The following is a 22,433-nucleotide window of genomic DNA, read 5'->3' as shown; positions in this document are numbered from 1 at the left end:
AAGGAGGTCACTCCTCATTCTTCTGAATTCCAGAGAATACAGGCCCAAAACCATCAGACTGTCTTTGTATGGTAAGCCATTCAATCCTGGAATTATTTATATGAACCTCCTTTGAACCCTCGCCAGTTTCAGCACATCTTTTCTAAGATAAGGACCCCAAAACTGCTCACAATACTCCAAGTGAGGCATCACCAGTGCTTTATAAAGTCTCATTATTACGTCCTTGCTTTTATATTCTACTCCTCTTGAAATGAATGCAAACTTTGTATTTGCCTTCCTTACTACAAACTCGATCTGGAGATGAACTTTTAGGGAATCTTGCACAAGGACTCCCAAATCCCTTTGTGCCTCAGATTTCTCAGATTTTCGTATTTTCTCTCCATTTAGAAAATAGTCAACCTTTTCATTCCTTCTACCAATGTGTATGACCATACACTTCCCAACACTGTATTCCATCTGTCACTTCCTTGCTCATTCTCCTAAGTCCTTCTGTAACCTCTCTATTTTCTCAAAGTTACTTGCCACTCCACCTATCTTCATATTATCTGCAAACTTTGCAACAAAGGCATATATTCCATCATTCAAACCATTGAAATATAACGTAAAAAGAATTGGTCCCAATACAGACCCATGTGGAACACCACTAGTCACCAGCAGCTACTCAGTAAAGGCTCCCTTTATTCCTACTCTTTGCCTCCTTGCAATCAGCCACTGCTTTATTCATGCTAGAATCTTTCCAATAATACCATGGGCTCATAGCTTGTTAAGCAGCTTCATATGGCACCTTGTCAAAGGCCTTCTGAAAATCCAAGTACACAACATCAACCAATTCTCTTTTGTCTATCCTGTTTGTTGTTGCTTCAAAGAATTCCAACAGATTTGTCAGGCAAAATTTTCCTTGAGGAAGCCATGCTGATTACAACCTATTTTATTTTGTGCCTTCAAATACCTCGAAACCACGTCCTTAACAATTGAGTCCAACATCTTCCTGTCCACTAATGTCAGACTAACTGGCGTATAACTTCCTTTCTTCTGCTTCTCTCATAAGTGTATCCAGTTAAATGACAATAAACAACTTGAGATTAGTGCGGTGCCCCATGTGCCAGTATTGGGATCTCTGTTTTGCATTTTGTGTAAATGATTTGGATATGAATGTGCATGGGACAATTAGCAAGTTTCCTGATTATGCTAAATTAAGGGTCTTGCTGGTGAAGTAGGTACAATGAATTGTAGAGAGAACATTATCAGTTAAGGAGGTGGTTGAGGAATAGCAAATGAATTTCTACTTGGATGTGTGTGAGGCGATGCGTTTTGGGCACTTAAACCAGATTAGGATTTGTACATTGAATGGCAGGATACTGCTGAGTGTTATGGTACACATGGACCTGGGGTAGAAGTACAGTTTGTTGAAAGCAGCTGTGCAATTAGATAAATGGTGAAGAAGCTGCTGCCCTTCATCAATGGAGGTGTTGAGCTTAAGAGCAAGGAGATTATGTTGCAGTTATAAAATCGTTGGTCAGGTCGTACTTGGCGTATTGTACAGAGTTTTGGTTATATTGTTGAGATAGAGAGGATGCAGATGCAATTTACAAAGATGCTGCCTGAACTGAAGGGCCTGAGTTATATGGAGAGGTTGGCCACACTGGAGTTTTATTCCCTGGATTGCAGGAGAATGAAGAATGACTTCTTGGGAATTTATAAAATCATGAAGGGCATGGACATGGTGGATGGTCATTGTCTTTTCCTCAGAGTCCAAACTAAAGGCTGTAGGTACAAAAGGGGAAAGAATTGAGAGACCTGAGAGATAAATTCCTTGCACAGAGGGGAATGAGTACCTGGAATGAACTGCCAGAAGAAGTGGTCAATTGCAACATTTAGGGGGCGCTTGGATAAGTATATGGAGGGGAGGGGTTCGGATGGTTATAGATGAATTGCTGCAACTGGGATTAGCAGGGAGGATGCTCTGGTCAGCATGGATCAATAGACCAAAAGGCCTCTTTCCATGTTGTATTATTCTATGGCTCTACTCAACAGTCATTTACATTCCTGCCTTCGTATGATATGATTCTTTTACCGTTTTTGCTCAACTTTTAATTGGCATTTCTGCTCTTGGTGCTTCTTTTAGCTCAAATGATTTATTCCCCTATCCATGTTGTTCAATTAGCTTTAAAATTCAAAAAATATTTGTACTTCCTTAATTTCATCTAATTTCTCCACTCACTGAAATCCTGAGTTTCATACTTTGTAGGGGCAGTACTCTGCAACACTGGATTCCATGCTTTTTAATTCTGTGTTTATTCTATCCAAAATTCCAAAGCTCTGAGTCAGTCCACGCTGACAGTAATTATCAGTGTAGCTTGCTTTGTACATAAAAAATGTTAATCTTACAGGATACTAAATGTGATAGATGGCTACAGTTTGTAAATTATGGTCTGTTTAGTAACAACTTTTATGCAGGTTTTTCTTGCTGAATGCTTTCATGTAGTTTCAAAGCAGATTTTTCAAAAATTATAGCCATTTTGGAGATCAGGATAGAGTTTAACTTTGAATGATTCTGTACAAGTCAAAACTAGTCACCTGTAAAATGAACTAACTATCCAGAAGTTCATAAGACGGCAGATATCCTGTGAAGATAGCACCCTACGTAAAGCTAAGGTTGCTTGGGAAGCTACAGTTACACAAATGAAATGTTCTGTCTTAAATAAAAGTTTAAAAGAAATGCCTTGAAGCTTAAGTTGTCATATTCTGCTGCAGTAAACATGAGAAAGAATTCTTAGCAGCTGTGTGCAGAAATAAAACATTTGAATCAATTAGCAGATTTTGCTTTGGGTTGGGCAAAAGGGACTGTAAGGAAAGCCATTTAAACAATAAAGTGAAAGTAAATGTGGAAGTCTGCATAACCAGACCTGCTGTCCCTCAACCTGGATGTGGGAGGTTTTTGGAGATGAATAGAAGGAATGTATCATGTGTTAGGTTTCATTAGAATTTCATAGGTTAGTTTTAGGAAAAGTTAGCTGTCATTTGAAGAAATGTTCTCTCTAGTGTGTAATGACCAGTGTGCACAAAAATCTTGTGTTGTGGTTTTTTTGCCAAATGACAATAACGTGTGTACTGAATAATTTCTTCAAAAAAAACAGTATAAGTAAGCTAGTTCTGAACTCTGCAGACAAATTGTCGTAAACTCCACGTTGTCAACACATTCCACATCAGAAACCAGAAAAGGAGATGTGATTGTGTACGTTCATGAAATATACCTAACACGTAGATGGCCTTAAGCATCTGGGGGCCTGTTTCAAGAGTTATTGAGGGGCCCTACCCACACTTCCCAAAAATAAGAAAGAAAAAAAGCAAATATTCAAACAACAGAAATTCTGCAGATGCTGGAAATTCAAGCAACACACATCAAAGTTGCTGGTGAACGCAGCAGGCCAGGCAGCATCTCTAGGAAGAGGTGCAGTTGACATTTCAGGCCGAGACCCTTCGTCAATATTCAAGTTGGTTTGCATCAATAATGGTATAATTTCGGACTTAAATGTTGATGCATTATACGCACTTTCAGCATAATGGACAGGCAGCTCAACATAATCCAAACAATCCTCTTAATTAAAAACTGAAACGACATTTTTTGCTTTGAAGTGAGAAGCCTCGCCCTTTTCAGCAACTGGTCTGCATTGAATGGCACTATGTGTTAGGTATCAACTGACATAAGAACAGCTTAAACAATTTTCCTCTAATTAAAAACAAAAGCAATGTCATATTTCAGGAAAATTCACACTTTATTTATTCAATGAACAGTGTCTGAAAGTTAACTACTGGAAGTTTACAACAAACTATGTCTCACGCTCTTTCAGCACCACGGACAGCTCATGTAAGGCCTGGAGAGCGAAGAGGAGGATAATGAGAGAGAGAGGGGGGACGCAAGCGGGAGAGAGAAATTATGATTTGTGGAAATGCCACCTAATCACCTATACACATTTTGATTGAAATACGTGGTTTATTATTTTAATTATAAACTTTATTTCTGCTAAAAATGTTAAAAGACTTACCACTAGAACTTCACCACCCTCCTGTGCTTGAGTGCTGAGAATGCTTTAATGAGCTCATCTTTGTCCAGCGATCTTGTTATTTCATGCTCAATTGATATCTGAGCAAGAGCTGACAGACGCTCCTGGGGCATGGTTGTCCTCAGATGCGTTTTGATGAGCTTTGGCCTCGAAAAACTTCTCTGTCCACTTGCTACAGTCACAGGCACTGTCAGCATGAGTCTTAGAGTAATGGTGAGGTTAGGATACAGTTCAACCAGATTATTGCTGTAAATGTAGCTCAGAATCTGCAGGCCAGTGGTTTCTTTTGCAGGCATGGCATTGACAGCAGCCAACACCTCGCACAAAAGGTCCTCAGCATCCACATCACCAAGTGTGCCCTCCATGTTTATGCAGCTGTCTTTCAGTGTGTGACTTTGGGTGGCTTTTTTCATTTCCTCTCTTCCATAAATGAAGCCAAACGGACTGTAAAATGACTCCATCAGCTTGAAGCGCTCACTAATGACTGTGATGGTAGAGTCCACTAGTGCAGGAAAACTTCTCTCTTGTACCGTTCCTCGGGTGCCACTGTCAGGGTCAGGGAAGGATCTGCACTTTGGGATTCGTACTGGAACTGGCGTTTTGGTTTTCTGATTCGTGCAGTCTTGTACCGTTCCTCGGGTGCCACTGTCAGGGTCAGGGAAGGATCTGCACTTTGAGACTCGTACTGGAACTGGCGTTTTGGTTTTCTGATTCGTGCAGTAGGAAAGACCACTGGCATCCCTATCTCTTCAGCTATGTCTCTGGCATCTGCTTGGGTGGATGAAAGGCCATTCTCTCTGTATTCCTTGAGAAATTTCAGAACATATTCCACCTCGCGCTGTAGCACATCGATTCCCACTTTAGGCTCTGGAGCAGCTTGTTGACGCAATTCACCTCATGTAAAACGCTGTACCAGATGATAACAGTCAGCAGGAATTTCCATGACATAATCTCCTGTTCTAGGCCTCTGGCTGCAGATGTGGTTTCACTGTCACCTTTCTGTGTGGCATGTTCAATCAGTGACAGCAGTGCATTGTCAACATCGGGAAGCTGGTAGCGCAAGACTTTCACACTTTCCACGCGGTACTCCCATCACGTGTTGGATATGGCCTTGAGGATCATCTGTGGCACGCCCTCCTTGAAAAGCTCCCATCTCTGTGTCGATGAGCTGAATAGTGTGTATAGACGTTGCAGCACCCCAAAGAAGCTCACAGACTCCACTGTTGATTTTGCAGCATCGACAATAACTAGGTTTGGGCAGTGGCTGGCGCATGGCATGAACAGTGCTTTTTTGTTAATATCTAGCACCCTCTTCTGCACCCCGCTATTTTTCCCCCGCATATTGCTCCCGTTATCATATGCCTGCCCCCTGCATTTTGAGATATCTAATCCTAATTTCTCCATATGCATTAAGAAAACGTCAGTTAGGCCTGCACCTGTTGTGTCAAGCACTGGTAGGAAACCGACAAAATGCTCACTAACAGTAGCTCCGACATTTACTTGGCATGTGACAATGCGCAGTGTCACAGAGAGCTGCTGTATGTGTGCAGTGTCAGTAGTGCAGTCCATTATCACCGAGTAGTAACGTGATTGTTTTACTCTCTCTGTTGTCGCTTCCAGTGTCTTGTCTCCAATAAGTGTGAGTAACTCATTTTGTACGGTTTTCCCCATGTAGTGGTCAGCAATCTCTTTTTTTCTCTGCTCGTCTGACATGTTTGCTCATCACTGGGTCGAACTCGGCAAGCAGCTGCACCAGACCTAGAAAGTTCCCATTATTTGGTTCACGTAGGGTGGAATTGTGGCCACGGAAAGCAAGGTTTCGTTCTGCAAGGTGACAGACTATGGCAATAATCCTCTTCATAACATCATTCCAGTGTTTTTTTCCAGCATTTGCATTTCTTGGTACGTGCTGTCAATGGCACTGTGCGTTCTTAAGCGCATTTCCAGCTCGTGCCAGCTATCCATGTTGGCACAGTGCGCATTTGATTTCTCATGATCGTGGAGTGTGAGAGTGAGTCGCTCCCACACTCTGAAACCTTCGCAAGTAAGACTGTGATTTTGCGTGCCAAATAGGGTACAGCAGAAACAGAAGATTGAATCAGATGATTCTGAGTACACTAACCATGACCTATGAATGGTTTCTCCATTTTTCATTTTCATAAGATATCTGTCCTTGGTAAAACGACGGCGTGATTGGCTCTGTGGAAAGTTAATGTCCTCTAACTGAATGGGACCTCTCCTAACAATGTCCATCCATTGGTCACTGGTAATACGCGTTGGCCAACATGCCGGATCAGTCTTTGTGAATGTTAGTGGGGCTTTCTCTCTGTCTGGTGTGCTGGTGGCAGCATCTCCCTCACCTGTCTCAGTTGTAGGACTGTCATCAAGCTGTGGTGCTTGTTCATCAAACAAAGTTTGGTCATCATTATCACCATCTGTTTGAGTAGAATTGTCCTTCTCATTTTCATTGCTCTGATTATCAACATGTCCTGTACCGCTTACATTGTCACTTGACACTGCAGCCCCATGCTGTGATGATGGTGCAGCAGCAACTGCAGTCGGCGGGCCTCTTACAGATGCTGGACCAAAGAAAGATGTAACTTTTGGGAGACTATTTAGACATTTTGTTTTGTTGTCTAATATTTTCCATTTTTCAGCACCACTAGGATAGGAGCGTTTCATTTTCCTCTCATTGAAAAGTAGCCTTCTTTGCTAGGAGCAATGTTTACAAGTGAAGTAAATATTTTAATGTATTTTCTCAGATGTCAGTCAGCGAGCACCCACTGGTGGTTTGGCTGGCAATAGCAGGAGAACATTGTGGCATCTGGGAGCTGTGCATTAATTTTTTGCATGTCAGCCAGGGGCCCCTGGGAGGGCGGGGCCTGTTTCAGTTGAAACGGGTGAAACATATGCCACCTATGACCTAACACGCCAACGAGGTAGAGGGTGACAACCTTTTGTGCACAATTTAAATTCCTTTGTACGCTAGTAGCAAAAGATGTGTGCACGAGCATACCTTGAAGGAAACATTGCTCGTGATGTGATCAGATATTTAATGAAAATCCAAATGGTATTACATTTCATGAATTCATAAGGCATTTCATAAATTACCTCATAGATGTTATATTTTAAGGACAAAATCACATATTTGAAACACAATCTAATAAATATTCTTTTGCATAAAATAAATTGGTAGTGCTTGAGCGTCAATGTTCTACAGTTTATCTAAATTACTTTTGAAGCAATCACGGGTATGGTTGTTCGACAATGATGACACAAAAATGGGTAGGAGAATAATTTCTGTAGACATAAGGAAGCCTCAAAATAAAATTCCTTGAAAAATGACTAAGCAAAGGTGATATAATGTGGGTGAAAAAGTTAAAATGTAAAAATATAAGGTGAATTACCTAAATGAAGAAAAATTGAGGGAGCACAATGACATAGCAGTTGACATTTTTGCTGCAGAGCACCAGGAACCTGAATTTGATCTTGGCCACAGATGCTTCTAATGCTGAGTTTGCAGGCTTACTTTGAACCAGAGATTCTGATTTCCTCCAACATATCAAAGTTTTGCTGATGGGTTAACTGGCTACTGTAAGTTACCCCTTACTCTTGGTAAGCAGGGCAAAATGAGTCAGAGGAGAGTTGATGAGCACTTTAGAGAAAGAACTTGTAGGCCTGCATGGAAATAATCAGGATTGGTGAGATGGTTCTTCTGGGATTCAGCTTGGCTCCAGAAGTGGAATGGTTTCCTTCTGTATCATAATAAGTAAGCTCCAAGCTGCAGAAGATTTGGGTATCCAGCACATGATTTATAAAAGGCAAGAACACAGATGTAGCATGTGTAATGTATTGTGTGAGTATTCGTAGCGTCAGAGTGCGTATGACGTCAGGACGTGGAGAAGTAAAAAATGGAAGTCTGTTGAATAAAAGTGGTTGTTCAATCTACAGCGGTGTCTGAGTCACATCAATATTACATGGTGTCAGAAGAAATTGCGGAAAAAGGAGGAAGAGAAGACATGTAAAAGATGTCACTGCTACAGCCACTGTCAAGTTTAAGCCTACAAGGTAATCTTGCTGAGAACTGGAAAATATGGATCCAGAAGTTTGAGCTGTTTTGCACCGCTAGCGGCGTAGCTGAAAAGACAGAGAAAGTGCAATGTGCTACGTTTCTGCATGTGGCGGGGGAAGAGGCAATAAAGGTTTGCAACACGTTTGTCTTCCAAGATGATGAGCAAGATAAAATTGAAGTGTTGAAGAAAAAGTTTCAAGATTACTGTGAACCGAGAAAAAACCTACCATACATCCGACATATGTTTTTCACGAGGGCTCAAGGACCAATAGAGACCATAGACGCCTATGTAACAGATTTGAAGAGCAAGACAAAAGACTGTGAGTTCGGACAACTGCATGACTCTTTAATACGTGACAGGATTGTATGCGGCATACGAGATGATCAAGAGAGGGGTGGGTTATTGAGAGAGGCAGGTCTTACATTAGAAAAGGCAATTGATGTTTGCCGTGCCAGTGAGATCACGTCAAATCAGGTTAAAGTGCTCAATAAAGAGATTGAAGTGCACAAAATAAAAACTGTGAAAACTGACAAGAGTAGGACAAAGCCAGCTCCACAGGATGATCAAAAGGAAGTTAACTGCAACAGATGTGGTTATAAATATGAATACAGAAAATGTCCAGCCTTTGGTCAGACATGCAAATTATGCCAGAAAAGAAAATCACTTTGCAAAGATGTGCAAATCAAAGGAGCACACAAGGAAAATGCATGGAACAGGAACAGAACAGGAACAAGGAACAGAGTGAGGGCAACGGTGACATGTTCATTGGCACAGTTGAAGTGGAACAGGAGGTATGCATCAAGAATATTGACAATGCAGAGATGGAGGATGAAGATGATTGGACTCAAGATCTGATAATAAACAGGAGGAATGTGACATTTAAGCTTGACACTGGGGTAAAGTGCAAAGTAATGTCAGCAGAAACATTCAACTCACTGGACATCAGAGGAAGACTGAGAAAATCCACCTGCAAGCTTGTTGCATATTTCAGCCACAAGATGGAGCCATTGGGCAAAAAAAGCACTCACCTGTGTGTACAAAGGACAAAAACACAAGATGGAGTTTGAAATAGTACAGCAACATGTTCCAGCAATACTGAGCAAAGCAACATGCACAAAGCTAGGCCTGGTGAAGCAAATCTATAGTGTTGAAAAAGAAAATGACATTTTCAAAGACTTTGATGACTTGTTTTCTGGATTAGGATATTTACCAGGGAAACACCATATCCAGATTGATCCAACTATTGCACCAGCCCCGAGAAAGATTCCAGTCACTCTCAGGGATCAAATAGTGGAGGAGCTACACAGAATGGAACAGATGGAAGTCATAACAAGACAAATAGAACTGACCAACTGGGTGAATAGTATGGTGACAGTGGTCACAGAAAAAAAGACGAGGATTTGCATGGATCCACAAGATCTCAACCAAGCCATCAAAAGAGAGCACTATCCGCTGCTCACGGTTGAAGAGGTTGTCTCCCGCATGCCTATTGCAAAATACTTTTCAGTATTAGATGCAAATCAAGGTTTCTGGCAGATCAAGCTGGATGAAAAAGTTCCAAATTATGCACTTTCAACACGCCCACAGGGAGACATCGTTTCCTGCGTCTACTCTTTGGGATTTCTTCTGCATCAGAGGTATTCCAGAGATCCGTGGCACAAATGATTGAAGGCCTGGACGGGGTGGTCAACATCATTGATGATTTGCTGATATGGGGTGACACAATTGAGGAACATGATCAGAGAGTGAGGAAGCTCCTGGAGAGAGCACATGACTACAACCTGAAACTGAACAAAAGTAAATCTAAAATCACAACTACAGAGATCAAATACATAGGTCATGTACTCAGTGCTGATGGGCTAAAACCAGATGATGAAAAGGTCAGAGCTGTGGTACAGCTACCACCACCCGAAGGCAAAGAAGAACTATCGAGATTCATGGGCATGATACAGTATCTTGCCAAATTCATTCCCAACTTATCAGAGGTCAGCGCTCCATTCTGAAAGCTACTAGAGAGCAACACTGAATGGCATTGGGAAGACGAACAAAAGAAAAGTTTTGACACATTGAAGCAATTGGTTACCAATGCACCAGCACTCAAGTTCTATGATGTCAATAAACCGGTGATGATGTCTGTGGATGCCAGTTTGGAAGGAATAGGAGCTGTTATACTGCAGGATGGAAGGCCTGTGGCGTATGGATCACGAGCACTTACGGACTGTCAATGCCGATATGCTCAAATCGAGAAGGAATTACTCGCTATAGTTTATGGGTATGAGAAGTTACACCAATATGTATATGGCAAAGAAATCCAGGTTGAGAGTGATCACAAATAACTTGAGAGCATCTTCAAAAAGCCACTCCACCAAGCTCCTATGAGCCTGCAAAGGATGCTTCTCAGGCTACAGAGGTACACTCTCACAGTCACCTATAAGACAGGCGAGAGGGAGTTTCCACATACAGATGCACAGGATATTTCCACATATACAGACATAGAAACAAATGACACCAGGAGTGATGCAGACCACAAAGACACAGAGGTCACTCAAGAGACTGACAAGCACAGTCACAGTTGTATCACACATGGTCTGGGAGACAAATCAAACTTCCAGCTAGATACAGAGACTAGACATACATACAGTTTCACACAGTTTGAGGCAAAGTCACACGTTATAAGTTTCAAGGTGTGAAATAAAAGGTTTATTAGTCTATGTTAGTAAAAGAAAATACACTGCTGTTAGTATTATAAGATACAATGCAAAATACAGTACAAGAAGTTAAGATTTTTTTTTAGTTTATGTCATGGTTGTTGCACTGTAAGAAGGGCATACCTAGAGGCATTGTTTTGGTAATTCACAGTGTTGTAAAAAAAATCTTGAGAAGGGGGATGTAATGTATTGTGTGAGTATTTGTAGTGTCAGAGTGCATATGACGTCAGGACGTGGAGAAGTGAAAAATAGAAGTCTGTTGAATAAACGTGGTTGTTCAATCTACAGCGGCGTCCGAGTCACATCAATATTACAGCATGTAATGAGGAAATATATTGTGTAGTGCACAGGGAATTGAGCACAGCATCTTGCTTCAGTAATAATTGGATGGACACATGAGAGTAAATGAGAATTCATACGTATGGTATTCACCTCCTTGTTTAGGAAAAGATATAAATGTACTCAAAGCAGTTCAGAGAAAATCTACATAGAAACATAGAGGTTAGGAGCAAAACTGGGCCAATAGGCCCTTTAGCTCATTAAATATGATTATGGTTTTAGATTCTTTCTTGAAACTAAACATCGAAAAAGAATCTGAAACTCTGAGATTCTGCTTAAGAGTAAGTGGTCCATTCAAGACAGATGGTGAAAATTATTTCCCTTGGAGGATTGTGAATCTTTGAAACTCTTCAACAAGTGGTGGGGAAAACTGTCTTAAATATTTTCAAGGCAGAGTTAGATATACAATATATTTGATAAGAAAGTGAAAGGTACTATGAATGGACAGGAAAGTACAGTTGTGGTTGCATTCAGAGCAGTTATGATCTTTTTCAATAGTATAGCAGGCTTGAAGTGTCAAGTAGCCTTCTCATGCTACCAAGTCGTATGCTTGTATTTAATATACTCTGGTTGTTAATATCATGAATATACATTCTTTCGTTATATCTCGGCCTCCTTATTTAGCACAATTGTCAGGAAAACAGAGATTTGAATTATGGTTGCACATGGGAATGGATGTTAGCATTTACATAAAATAATAAGAAGAATAATCATTATTTTAATTGCGATGAAGTTAACTATGTTGCATGGCTGAATTTCATTCAACTCAACGTACAAAGATTTTGGAAAATGTTGTAAACACTCAGGGGGTCAAGGAGGATCTGTGTAAAGAGGAATCTGTTAACACTTCAAGTCAAATTATCAAGTTTGTCATGTGCACAGGTATGATAGGGTACAACAACAATGGAAAAACTCTTAAAAATACTGAAAAACTATTTAAAACTCCTAACTTATTTCCCACCCTGCTCTTCACTTCAATTCACCTTAAACATCATGTATAAAATGCCGGTCCCATGAAGTAGATAACCATAAATGTATTGCCAATATGGCTAAACTGCTCATCTGTTGACTTCTTAACTCTGACAATGTAGTTCAAATACTATGTTTATCATCATGAACATTTTGTTAACAAAATAGGATTTTCACAATGAGGCCAGTGTTGAAGGCAGTTTAATTAGATTACTGCATTTGAAATAAGAATGTTAAAAATGGCAGCTATCCTCGTAAAATCCAAAGGCTTATATGACAGCAATTATTCTTTTCTACATGCATTGCTTTGTGGAATGATCAATTAGACACAGTAAATTTTTCTTTTAAGTTGTGCATTTTTTTATCTGATAAACTAAATTGTTTCCCTTTGAGAAGTAGTGTATCAGTTCCAATGCACAAATTCAAAGTTTTATGATTAGTTTGATTAGTTGTTTGCTGAAGCCTCTTATGAGCTGTTTTCTGAATGTTGTGCAGTTTATTTCTCGTGCTCCTGACTTTGTGTGTGTGTGTGTGTGTGTGTGTGTGTGTGTGTGTGTGCGCGCGTGCGCGTGCGCGCGTGCACTTAACTCCTGGTGGGGGTCATTGGGCCACCACTGTCATGACAAGCCTTTTTCGTATGTTCATCGTATGGTGTGTCTTGGGCATCTGAAACCTGGCGGAGCCCATCCCTCACCGGTTTTTTTTTTACGAGGTTGAGTTGTTAGCTTGACACTCAACCCAGGCACGGATGGAGAGTGTGCAAGGGAGTCGGCCGGATTCGAACTCGGGACCTCTTGCCCCGAAGTCCAGCACTGATGCTACTTTGCCACCAGCCGGCCTTTTTGTATCTTGACTATTAATAATTCTGTTTAATCAGTCTTTTACTGATAACTGGCATAATGCACATTGTTAAATGTTGTGAGCATTATATAATTTTGTATATTGAAGAGTAGCAAATCTATATTCATGTGAAATGCTAAATCCCATATACTTAATGGGTAAGGTTATATGTCATTTCACTAGGAGCAGCAAATTTAGGCTTGGTCATAGAATTCAAAACTAATTGAATGTAGGCGAGATTGAATAAGGAGAGCAGATCCAAAGCAAGGAATGCAAATCCAATGGATTCTGGTTAATTGGGCCATCATTTATTGGGGGGGGGCACTTACTTGGGACAACTATTAAAGAACAAAAACTAATAGAGAAAATAGCCAGGATTCCCTTGTTTATTTGGGACACTAGGCCTCTGTTACAGATTGTCAGGTATGATGTTGTGGCCGACACCGAATCATGGCTGAAGGATGGTTGTATTTGGGAGCTGAATGTCCAAGATTGCATGTTGCTTTGGAAGGATAGGAAGATAGGCAGAGGAAGTGGTGTGGCTCTGCTGGTAAAGAATAGAATTAAATCAGTAGAAAGACGTGACATAGGGTTGGAAGATGTTGAATTCTTGTGGGTTGAGTTAAGAAACTGCAAAAAGATAAATGGACCCTGATGACAGTTGTATATAGGCCTCCCGACAGTAGCTGGGACATGGACGATAAATTACAACAGGAAATAGAAAAGGTGTGTCCAAAGGGCAATGTTATGAGAGTCATGGGAGATTTTAACATGCAGGTAGTTTGGGGAAATCAGGTCGGTAATGGATCTCGAGAGAGTGAATTTGTTGAATGCTGAGGAGATGACTTTTTAGAGCAGCTTGTTATTGAGCCTGCCAGGGGATCATCTATACTGGACTGGGTGTTATGTAAAGCACTGGAAACGATTAGGGAGCTTCATGTAAAGGAACCCTTAGGAACCAGTGAAACTTGAAATTTGATAAGGGGAAAGTCTGACGTAGCAGTATTTCAGTGGAGTGAAGGAAATTGCAGTGATATGAGAAAGGAATTGGCCAAAGTAAATTGGAAGGAGCTGCTGGCAGGGATGTCAGCAGAGCAGCAATGGCATGAGTTTCTGGGGGAAAATGAGGAAGGTGCAGGACAGATGTATTCCAAAAATGAAGAAATACTCAAATGGCAAAATAGTGCAACTGTGGCTGACAGGGAGGTCAAAGCTATTGTAAATACAAAAAAGGGGGGCATACAACAAAGCAAACATTTGCAGGAAGATAGAAGATTGAGAAACTTTTGAAAAACCTACAGAGAACATCTAAGAGAATCATTAGAAGGGAAAAGGTTAAATGTGAAAGCAAACAATATCAAAGTGGATAGTAAAAACCTTTTCAAGTATATAAAAAAAGGACAAATGAGAGTTGATATAGGACTGCTAGAAAATGAGACAGGAGAAATAATAACAGGGGACAAGGAGACGGCAGATGAACAACGTGAGTATTTTGCATCAGTCTTCACTTTGGAAGACACTAGCAGTGTGCCAGATGTTGTAGTCTGTGAAGAAAGAGAAGTGAGTGCAGTTCCTATTACAAAGGAGAAGGTGCTCAAAAAGCTGAAAGACCTAAGGATACATAAGTCACCCGGACCAGATGAACTGCACCCTAGGGTTCTGTAGGAGATAGCGGTAGAGATTGTGGAGGCATTAGCGATGATCTTTCAAAAATCATTGGACTCTGGCATGGTGCCAGAGCACTGGAAAATTGCAAATGTCACTCTACTCTTTAAGAAAGGTGGATGTCAGCAGAAAGGAAATTATAGATCAGTTAGCCTGACTTAAGTGGTTGGGAAGATGTTGGAGTCAATTGTTAAGGATGAGGTGATGGAGTACTTGGTGACACAGGACAAGATAGGTCAAAGTCAGCATGATTTCCTTAAGGGAAAATCTTGCTTGATGACTCTGTTGAAATTCTTTGAGGAGATCACAAGTAGGATAGATTAAGGGGATGCAGTGGATGTTGTATATTTGGACTTTCAGAAGGCCTTTGACAAGGTGCCACACATGAGGCTGCTTACCAAGTTAAGATTCCATGGTATTACAGAAAAGTTACTGACACAGTTAGAGCAATGGCTGATTGGTAGGAGCCAGCAAGTGGGATTAAAAGGATTCTTATCTGATTGACTGCCAGTGACTAGTGGTGTTCTGCAGGGGTTGGTGTTGGGATCGCTCCTTTTTATGCTGTGTATCAATGATTTAGATGATGGAATAGATGGCTTTGTTGCCAAATTTGCATATGATATGAAGATTGGTGGAGGGGCAGGCAGTGTTGAGGAAACAGGTAGGCTGCAGAAGAACTTAGACAGATTAGGAGAATGGGCAAGAGAGTAGCAAATGAAATACAATGTTGGAAAATACATGGTCATGCACTTTGGTAGTAGAAATAAATGTGCATGCTATTTTCTAAACCAGCAGAAAACCCAAAAATCTGAGATGCAAAGGGACTTGGGAGTCCTTGTGCCGAACAGCCTAAAGATTAACTTGCAAGTAGAGTTGGTAGTGAGGAAGGCAAATGCGATGTTGGCATCCATTTCAAGAGGTTTTGAATACAAGAGCAGGGTTCTGATGCTGAGGCTTTATAATGTACTGGTGAGGCCACACCTTGAGTAGTGTGAACAGTTTTTGGCCCCTCATCTAAGAAAAGATGTGCTGGCATTGGTGAGGGTCCAGAGGATGTTCACGAGGACAATTCTGAAAATGTAAAGGTGAGGAACGTTTGATGGCTCTGAATCTGTACTCGCTGGAATTTAGAAGGACGAAGGGGATCTCAGTGAAACTGTTTGAATGTTGAAAGGCCTAGACAGAGTAGATGTGGAAAGGATGTTTCCCATGGTGGGGGAGTCCAGGACAAGAGGGCACAGCCTCAGGATAGAGGAGTGTCCATTTAAAACAGAGATGCGGAGAAATTTCTTTAGCTAGAAGATGGTGAATTTGTGGGATTTGCAGGCAGCTGTGGAGGCCGGGTCGTTAGGTGTAATTAAGGTAAAGATTGGTAGGTTCGTGATTGGACACTGCATCAAAGGTTATGGGAAGAACGCCAGGGAATAGGATTGAGGAGGGGAGAAAAGAATCAGCCATGATTGAATGGCGGAGCAGACTTGATGGGCCAAAACGAGGATGCGATCGTTGATAGCATTGTATGAAGGCAGTTCATTAACTTGCGAGGTGTCTGCGCTGATTTTTTTCATTTACAGTAAAAAGAACGTGGTGGGGATGAATTCCTGTCAGTAAGTATTAGGAACTAATACACTGTTTTATAGTAATTGCAGTGGTATTAAGTGTTCTAATTTGTTCTGTATTTTATTTTAATATGTAATTTGTTATTCAGTTCATCTTTTTTATTCCTCATTAACTATTTCCATGTAATTTCAGCTAATTGGGATGGGCAGCTGCTTAATTGGATGAAAATGTACCGGTCCTGATGTGTCCCAATTAATTGGAATCCACCATTCCAAGTATTAAATTCTAACAGCAAACAGTCAAAGTCCTACTATGGTCTTTTTTTTTTTAGCTACCATATATGCATTACTCTAGATAGATACTTTACGCATCCCAAAGGAAATTACAATGTCACAGTAATATTACAACTGCACAGATATACAAATATTAGAAGAGAAGTAAAAGAAAGAATAAAAAATAAGTTACCTCAAACAATCTAACCGGAGGAGGGTCATCACTTCCCTGGCTATAGTTTGACTCATTATAGAGCCTAATCACTGAGGGTAAGAATGACCTCATATAGCGCTCTTTGGAGCAGCGCAGTTGTCTTAGACTATTACTAAAAGTGCTCCTCTGTTCAGCCAAGGTGGCAAGCAGAGAGTAAGAAACATTGTCCAGAATTACCAGGCTTTTCTGTAGGGTTCTTTGTTCTACCACAACCTCCAGCATGTCCAGTTTGACTCCTATAACAGAGCCAGCCTCTCAAAACAGTTTATTGAGCCTGTTGGCATGTTGAGCGTGTTGATGCCATTGCCCCAGCACACCACCACATAGCAGGTTATATTGGCAACAACAGACTGGTAGAAAATGTGACTGCGAGATCAAATATGAAATAGAAATAAAGGAACAATAGACAGGGTTTGAACCCTACATTTCCTAGAATGGAAATGCATGCTTGGAAGGAGGAACAGAGAACAGACACCTTGCTTCGCCTCCGATCGTTACCACAGAAAATCTCTGATTTATTTGCAATCCAACCATTTAGAAATGCAGATGGATAAGATGTATGATTCACCAGGTAATATTTGCTGCACTCCCCTTTCATTCATTGAGGGTCCTATTCCCACAGGCCGGCCCCCTGTTCCTGCACTCCCTTTAACTTACTGAGGACCTGGTCTTACATTCTCTTTAAACCAACTAGTTTTCCTCTGCTGTGCTCCTTTTAGAAACTTGATCTGTTTTATACACTCCCTAACGAGGTTCACTGATATGTTACATCTTTAAAAATAAGTGATATGAAAGTAGGTTTGAGTATTAGAGGCATAGAATTGTACAGCTCTGAAAAGGAGCCCTTCAGCCCTTTATGTCAAGTACACTCAACCTACAGTCCATATTTTAAGTCTTGCTTATTCAAGTGCCTATTTAAATGGCTCTTAAACATTGTGATAGTATCTGATGCTATCATCTCTTGCTGCTCATTCTGTGTATAAACTACTCTGTGCGGAGAATCTTAGTAAGATAATTTACAGAAATCTGGAACATGTGCTAGTCCAGCTCTGCCAAGATCCTGAGCATGCTGGATTAGTGGAGCTCACTATATTGAGGCAGCCAAACTAAGCTGGAAAGTATAAAATACTTTGTTATGCAGACATTTTGATTAACCCCTTTCATGTTACCAGGAGAGCTGCATATTCAGATACAACTTACTAGTATTTGAACTTTACCAGTTCAAACAGAATTTTTGGTTTTGATTCTATGAGAATAAAATGTAATTGTTTTCCCTTTTTGTGTAGAAAGAACGTATTTTCAAAACATGCTAAATGTTTGGATCAAAGACACACAAAGCTGTTGAACAGATTTAAATCTCACACCTCAGAGGACAATTAAGGAAATATTGGATTTTGTGAAAGATTGTCTTTCAAAAAAGAGATTTGAGGTCACAGCTGTACACATGGTAGATCTAAAAGATCATATTTTTTCCCAATATTTATGCTTCAATGTTAAAATAAATTTTGATAAGATACTTGCAATCATGTGGTGGCTTTTCTATACAATTGGCTGTAATATATTTTGTGACTTACAAAAGAGTATTTTCAAAGTGTGGTCACACGTTTGTGTGGTCACGGGTGTGTTTCGGCATTACACACCTGTGCAACTTTTTTAATGGTTTCAATGCATCATTTATTTTATCTGTCATACATTAAATCTCTTTTAGTGGCATTGATTAGAAACTTGGGCTAATTTGGAATGTATAGAAACAAAGCTGGTTATATATTTATCTAGCCAGATTGAGAAACTGAGAAAGCCAGAACTGAGGAACTGCATTACCACAGCTGATTGGAGACTATAGTCACCCTACAGAAGGCCTATTTGTTTAACTATTTATTGAGATGCTGTGCAGAATAGGCACTTCAGACCCTTCAAGCTACACCACCCAGCAATCCCCCAAATTATTCATAGCCTAATCACAGGACAATTTGCAATGACCAAACTCATCTACCAACCAGTGCACCTTTGGACTGTGGGAGCAAACAAGAGCACCAGTGGAAACCCATGCGGTTACGGGGAAAATGTACAAACTCCTTACAGGTAGCGACGGGAATTGAACCAGGGCCACTGGTACCGTAAAGTGCTATGCCAACCACTTTACTACCTTGCAGGTCCAAGGCCTGTTTTTATTATAAATGTTAATAAAGAATTTTTTAAATTGGAGAACATATGAATACTTATGCAAGATGTTTTATCATAAAATCATTATGACTATTATATCTACTTCATTATAAATACTCTGCCTTGAACTTTGACAAAGTACTGTATATATTGCAAACAAGAGAAAATCTACAGAAAATACTGGAAGAACTCAGCAGACCAGGCAACATCTATGGAAAAAGAGTACAGTTGACATTTTGGGCCAAGACCCTTCATCAGGACTGGAGAAAGAACGTGTGTGTGTCTGTCTGTGCACACACGCATGTGTATATATCACATCTTTTGCAATATTTTTGTTTTGCTTGTATCACAACTTTCTCACAACTCTAAAATCAAATTGTAATGGTTTGTTCATGCTGAAAGAGTTTTTTCTGTCCTGAAGCGGTGCCTTTGAACTCTCCCACAGAAATCTACTAAGAAATCTGATGTCCTGGATTATGTCTTCCGACATTCAAACCTGATGGAGACAGAATACTTTGGTTTGCGCTGTTGTGACAGGAGTCATCAAACTGTAAGTACTAGGAAAAGCTGAAATGTTGATAAAGGATTTGGTAAAAAGGACTGCCTTAAAAAGTGTGATAGCTTTGAAACAGGCGTTTCCTGTCTTTAGCTTTTAATGTTGAATACCAAGTGTATTCTTTACTTTGAGATGCATGAAATTATCTTGTGCTTTTCACATGTTCTCTGTGGAAGATTTTATAAGTTACAAATTATTGCAGCTAAATATGGTTCTACAACAAAAAGATTTTTTTTAACAGCAGGACAGTTAAAAAGGAGTCATTGCATGTCATGTAGATTACTTAAAAACAAGAAATTAGGTGTCATACGTATTTGTTAAAGAGAATTGATGTTCATTGATTTGTGATGTCAGCATGGACTGAAAATTGGTTAGGGATTGCTGCTTTTTTCAAGTTAGTAAGCTGTTAAATATCGTAAGGATCAGTGTATGACCCTTAGGGATTTTTAATCTGTATCATTGATTTAGATATAGGGATCAACTGTATTGCATTCAAGTTTACTAATGGCACAAGGCTCGATAGCAAAGTAAGCTCTAAGGGAATTAGGAGTGAGTTCTAAAGAGACATTAGAGAGGTTAAGTGACTAGCCAAATTTAACAGTGGGGATACAGTAGTTTAGCAGCTGATCTAACCCTAATTTCAAATCCTAGATTGGCTTGGTGTAGGAAGAAGATGATGGATTGGAAGGATTTTTTTTATATAAGAACATAACATAAGAAACAGGTGCAGGAGTAGGCCATCTAGCTCGCTGTACCTGCTCCAACATTCAATAAAATCATGGGTGATCTGGCCATAGACTCATCTCTACCTACCTGCCTTTCCCCCATAACCCTTAATTCCCTTACTATACAAAAATCTATCCAACCTTTTCTTAAATATATTTACTAAAGTAGCCCCCACTACTTCATTGGGCTGAGAATTCCATAGATACAGCACCCTTTCGGGAAAAGCAGTTCCTCTTCATCTCCGTCCTAAGTCTAGTCCCTGAATCTTGAGGGTATGTCCCCTAGTTCTAGTCTCACCAACCAGTGGAAACAACTTTCCTGCTTCTCCCTTATCTATCCCTTTCATAATTTTATATGTTTCTATAAGATCTCCTTTCTTTCTTCTGAATTCCAGTGAGTACAGTCCTAGGTGACTCAATCGCTCCTTATCGTCTAAATGCTCATCTCTGGAATCAACCTGGTGAACTTCCTCTTCATCGCCTCCAAAGCCAGTATATCCTTCAAGTAAGGAGACCAGAACTGCATGCAGTATTCCAGGTGCCGTCTCACCAGAACCCTGTGCAGTTGCAACATAATCTCCTTGCTCTTAAATTTAATCCTTCTATCAGTGAAGGCCAACATCCCATTTGGCTTCTTGATAGCTTGCTGCACCTGCAAACCAATCTTTTGTGATTCATGCACAAGAACTCCCAAGTCGCTCTGCACAGCAGCATGCTGCAGTTTTTTTAACCATTTAAATAATAATCTGCTCTTCCAATTTTCCTTCCAAAGTGGATGACCTTGCATTTACCAACATTGTATTCCATCTACCAGAACCTTGCCCACACACTTCACCTATCTATATCTCTCTGCAGACTCTCTGTAGCTTCTGCCTAATTTACTTTTCCACTCAATTTAGTATCAGCAGCAAACTTAGATACACTACACTCAGTCCCCTCTTTCAGATCACTAATGTATATTGTGAATAGTTGGCAGGCACAGGACTGACCCCGTGGCACATGGCTCACCACTGATTGCCAACCAGAGAAACACCCATTTATCCCAACTCTCTGCTTTCTATTAGTTAACCCATCCTCTGTCCATGCTAATACATTGAATTTAATTGAATTGACTTTATTACTTGCATCCTTCAAATACATGAGGAGTAAAGACCCAATTCTATGCATCCTTATCTTACGGATAAGTCTTTTATGCAACACCTTATCGAACGCCTTCTGGAAATCCAAGTAAATAATGTCCATCTGTCCCCTTTATCCACTGGCCTCGTTATATCCTCAAAGAACTCCAGTAAGTTTGTCAAAGTTTGCCTTTGCTGAATCCATGCTGCAGATATCTGATGGATCCATTTCTTTTCTGATTGGAAGACTTCGATTGGTAGTATTCTGCAAAGATCAGTGCCAAGATTGTTTTGTATGTGAAATAAATGATTTGTGTATGGATGTTGGAAGTATGATTAGTAAATATGTCATTGATGTGAAAACTGATTGTGATGTAGTATAGAATGTGAGAGGATGAGCAGAAGAGAATTCAGCATAAACTTTATAAAATGTTGTTTTGGCCACACCTGATGTTCTTTGTACACTCGAGGCAGGATGTGTTCGGCCTCAGAGAATACAAATGAGATTCACATGTATGTTTACTTGATTGGAGGACTTTAGCTATGGAAAGATATTGGTTCAGCTAGGCTTGGTTTATCTGAAATAAAGGGAAACTAAAAGAGGTAAAATTATGAGAGGTACTAATAGGGCAGATAGTCAAATTATTTTTCCCATGAATGCAAGAACAGAAATGTATAATTTTAAGCTGAAAGAAAATATGCAAGGATTTGGGGGGAGAGGGGGGAAGGGTGTAGGTCTTTTTCAATAGAGGTTATTTTTTACCTGGAGCTTGCTGTCGGAGGATGTGGAGTCAGATGCAATTACTACATTTGAGAAGCATTTGGACAGACACTTGCATAGACAAGGTGTAGGATAATGTAGGCAAAGGGGATTGGTATAAGTAGGCAGAAAAGTTGGTGTGGATGTGGTGTGCCAAAGGTCCTTTTTATGTGCAGTAATACTTTACAACTCTTGACAGCTCAAAATGGGAAAGGAGCATTTTGGACACAGTTAACCTCCTTGAATCCATTCATCAGAGCACAGAGATGATTCAGCATAAATGGCAGAAGTACATTACCTTTCAAACTTCCCATCTATCCACCATCTCACTTGTGGTAAAGTCTGCAAGTCCCAAATTAGCCTCCTCTGAGAACTCACGTGACTGGACTGGAAGCAGCTCACCGTTT

The 22,433-nt window shown here is 40.3% G+C and overlaps 1 pseudogene; it reads left to right on the top strand.

Moving 5' to 3' along the window:
- The window catches only part of LOC134357283 (band 4.1-like protein 4A), a 141,587-nt pseudogene that overhangs the window by 99,076 nt on the left and 20,078 nt on the right, over nt 1–22,433 (top strand).

The sequence above is a fragment of the Mobula hypostoma genome, chromosome 16 (genome assembly GCF_963921235.1).
Source record: "Mobula hypostoma chromosome 16, sMobHyp1.1, whole genome shotgun sequence".
NCBI lineage: Eukaryota > Metazoa > Chordata > Chondrichthyes > Myliobatiformes > Myliobatidae > Mobula > Mobula hypostoma.
This window is presented reverse-complemented; position numbering and strand designations above follow the sequence as displayed.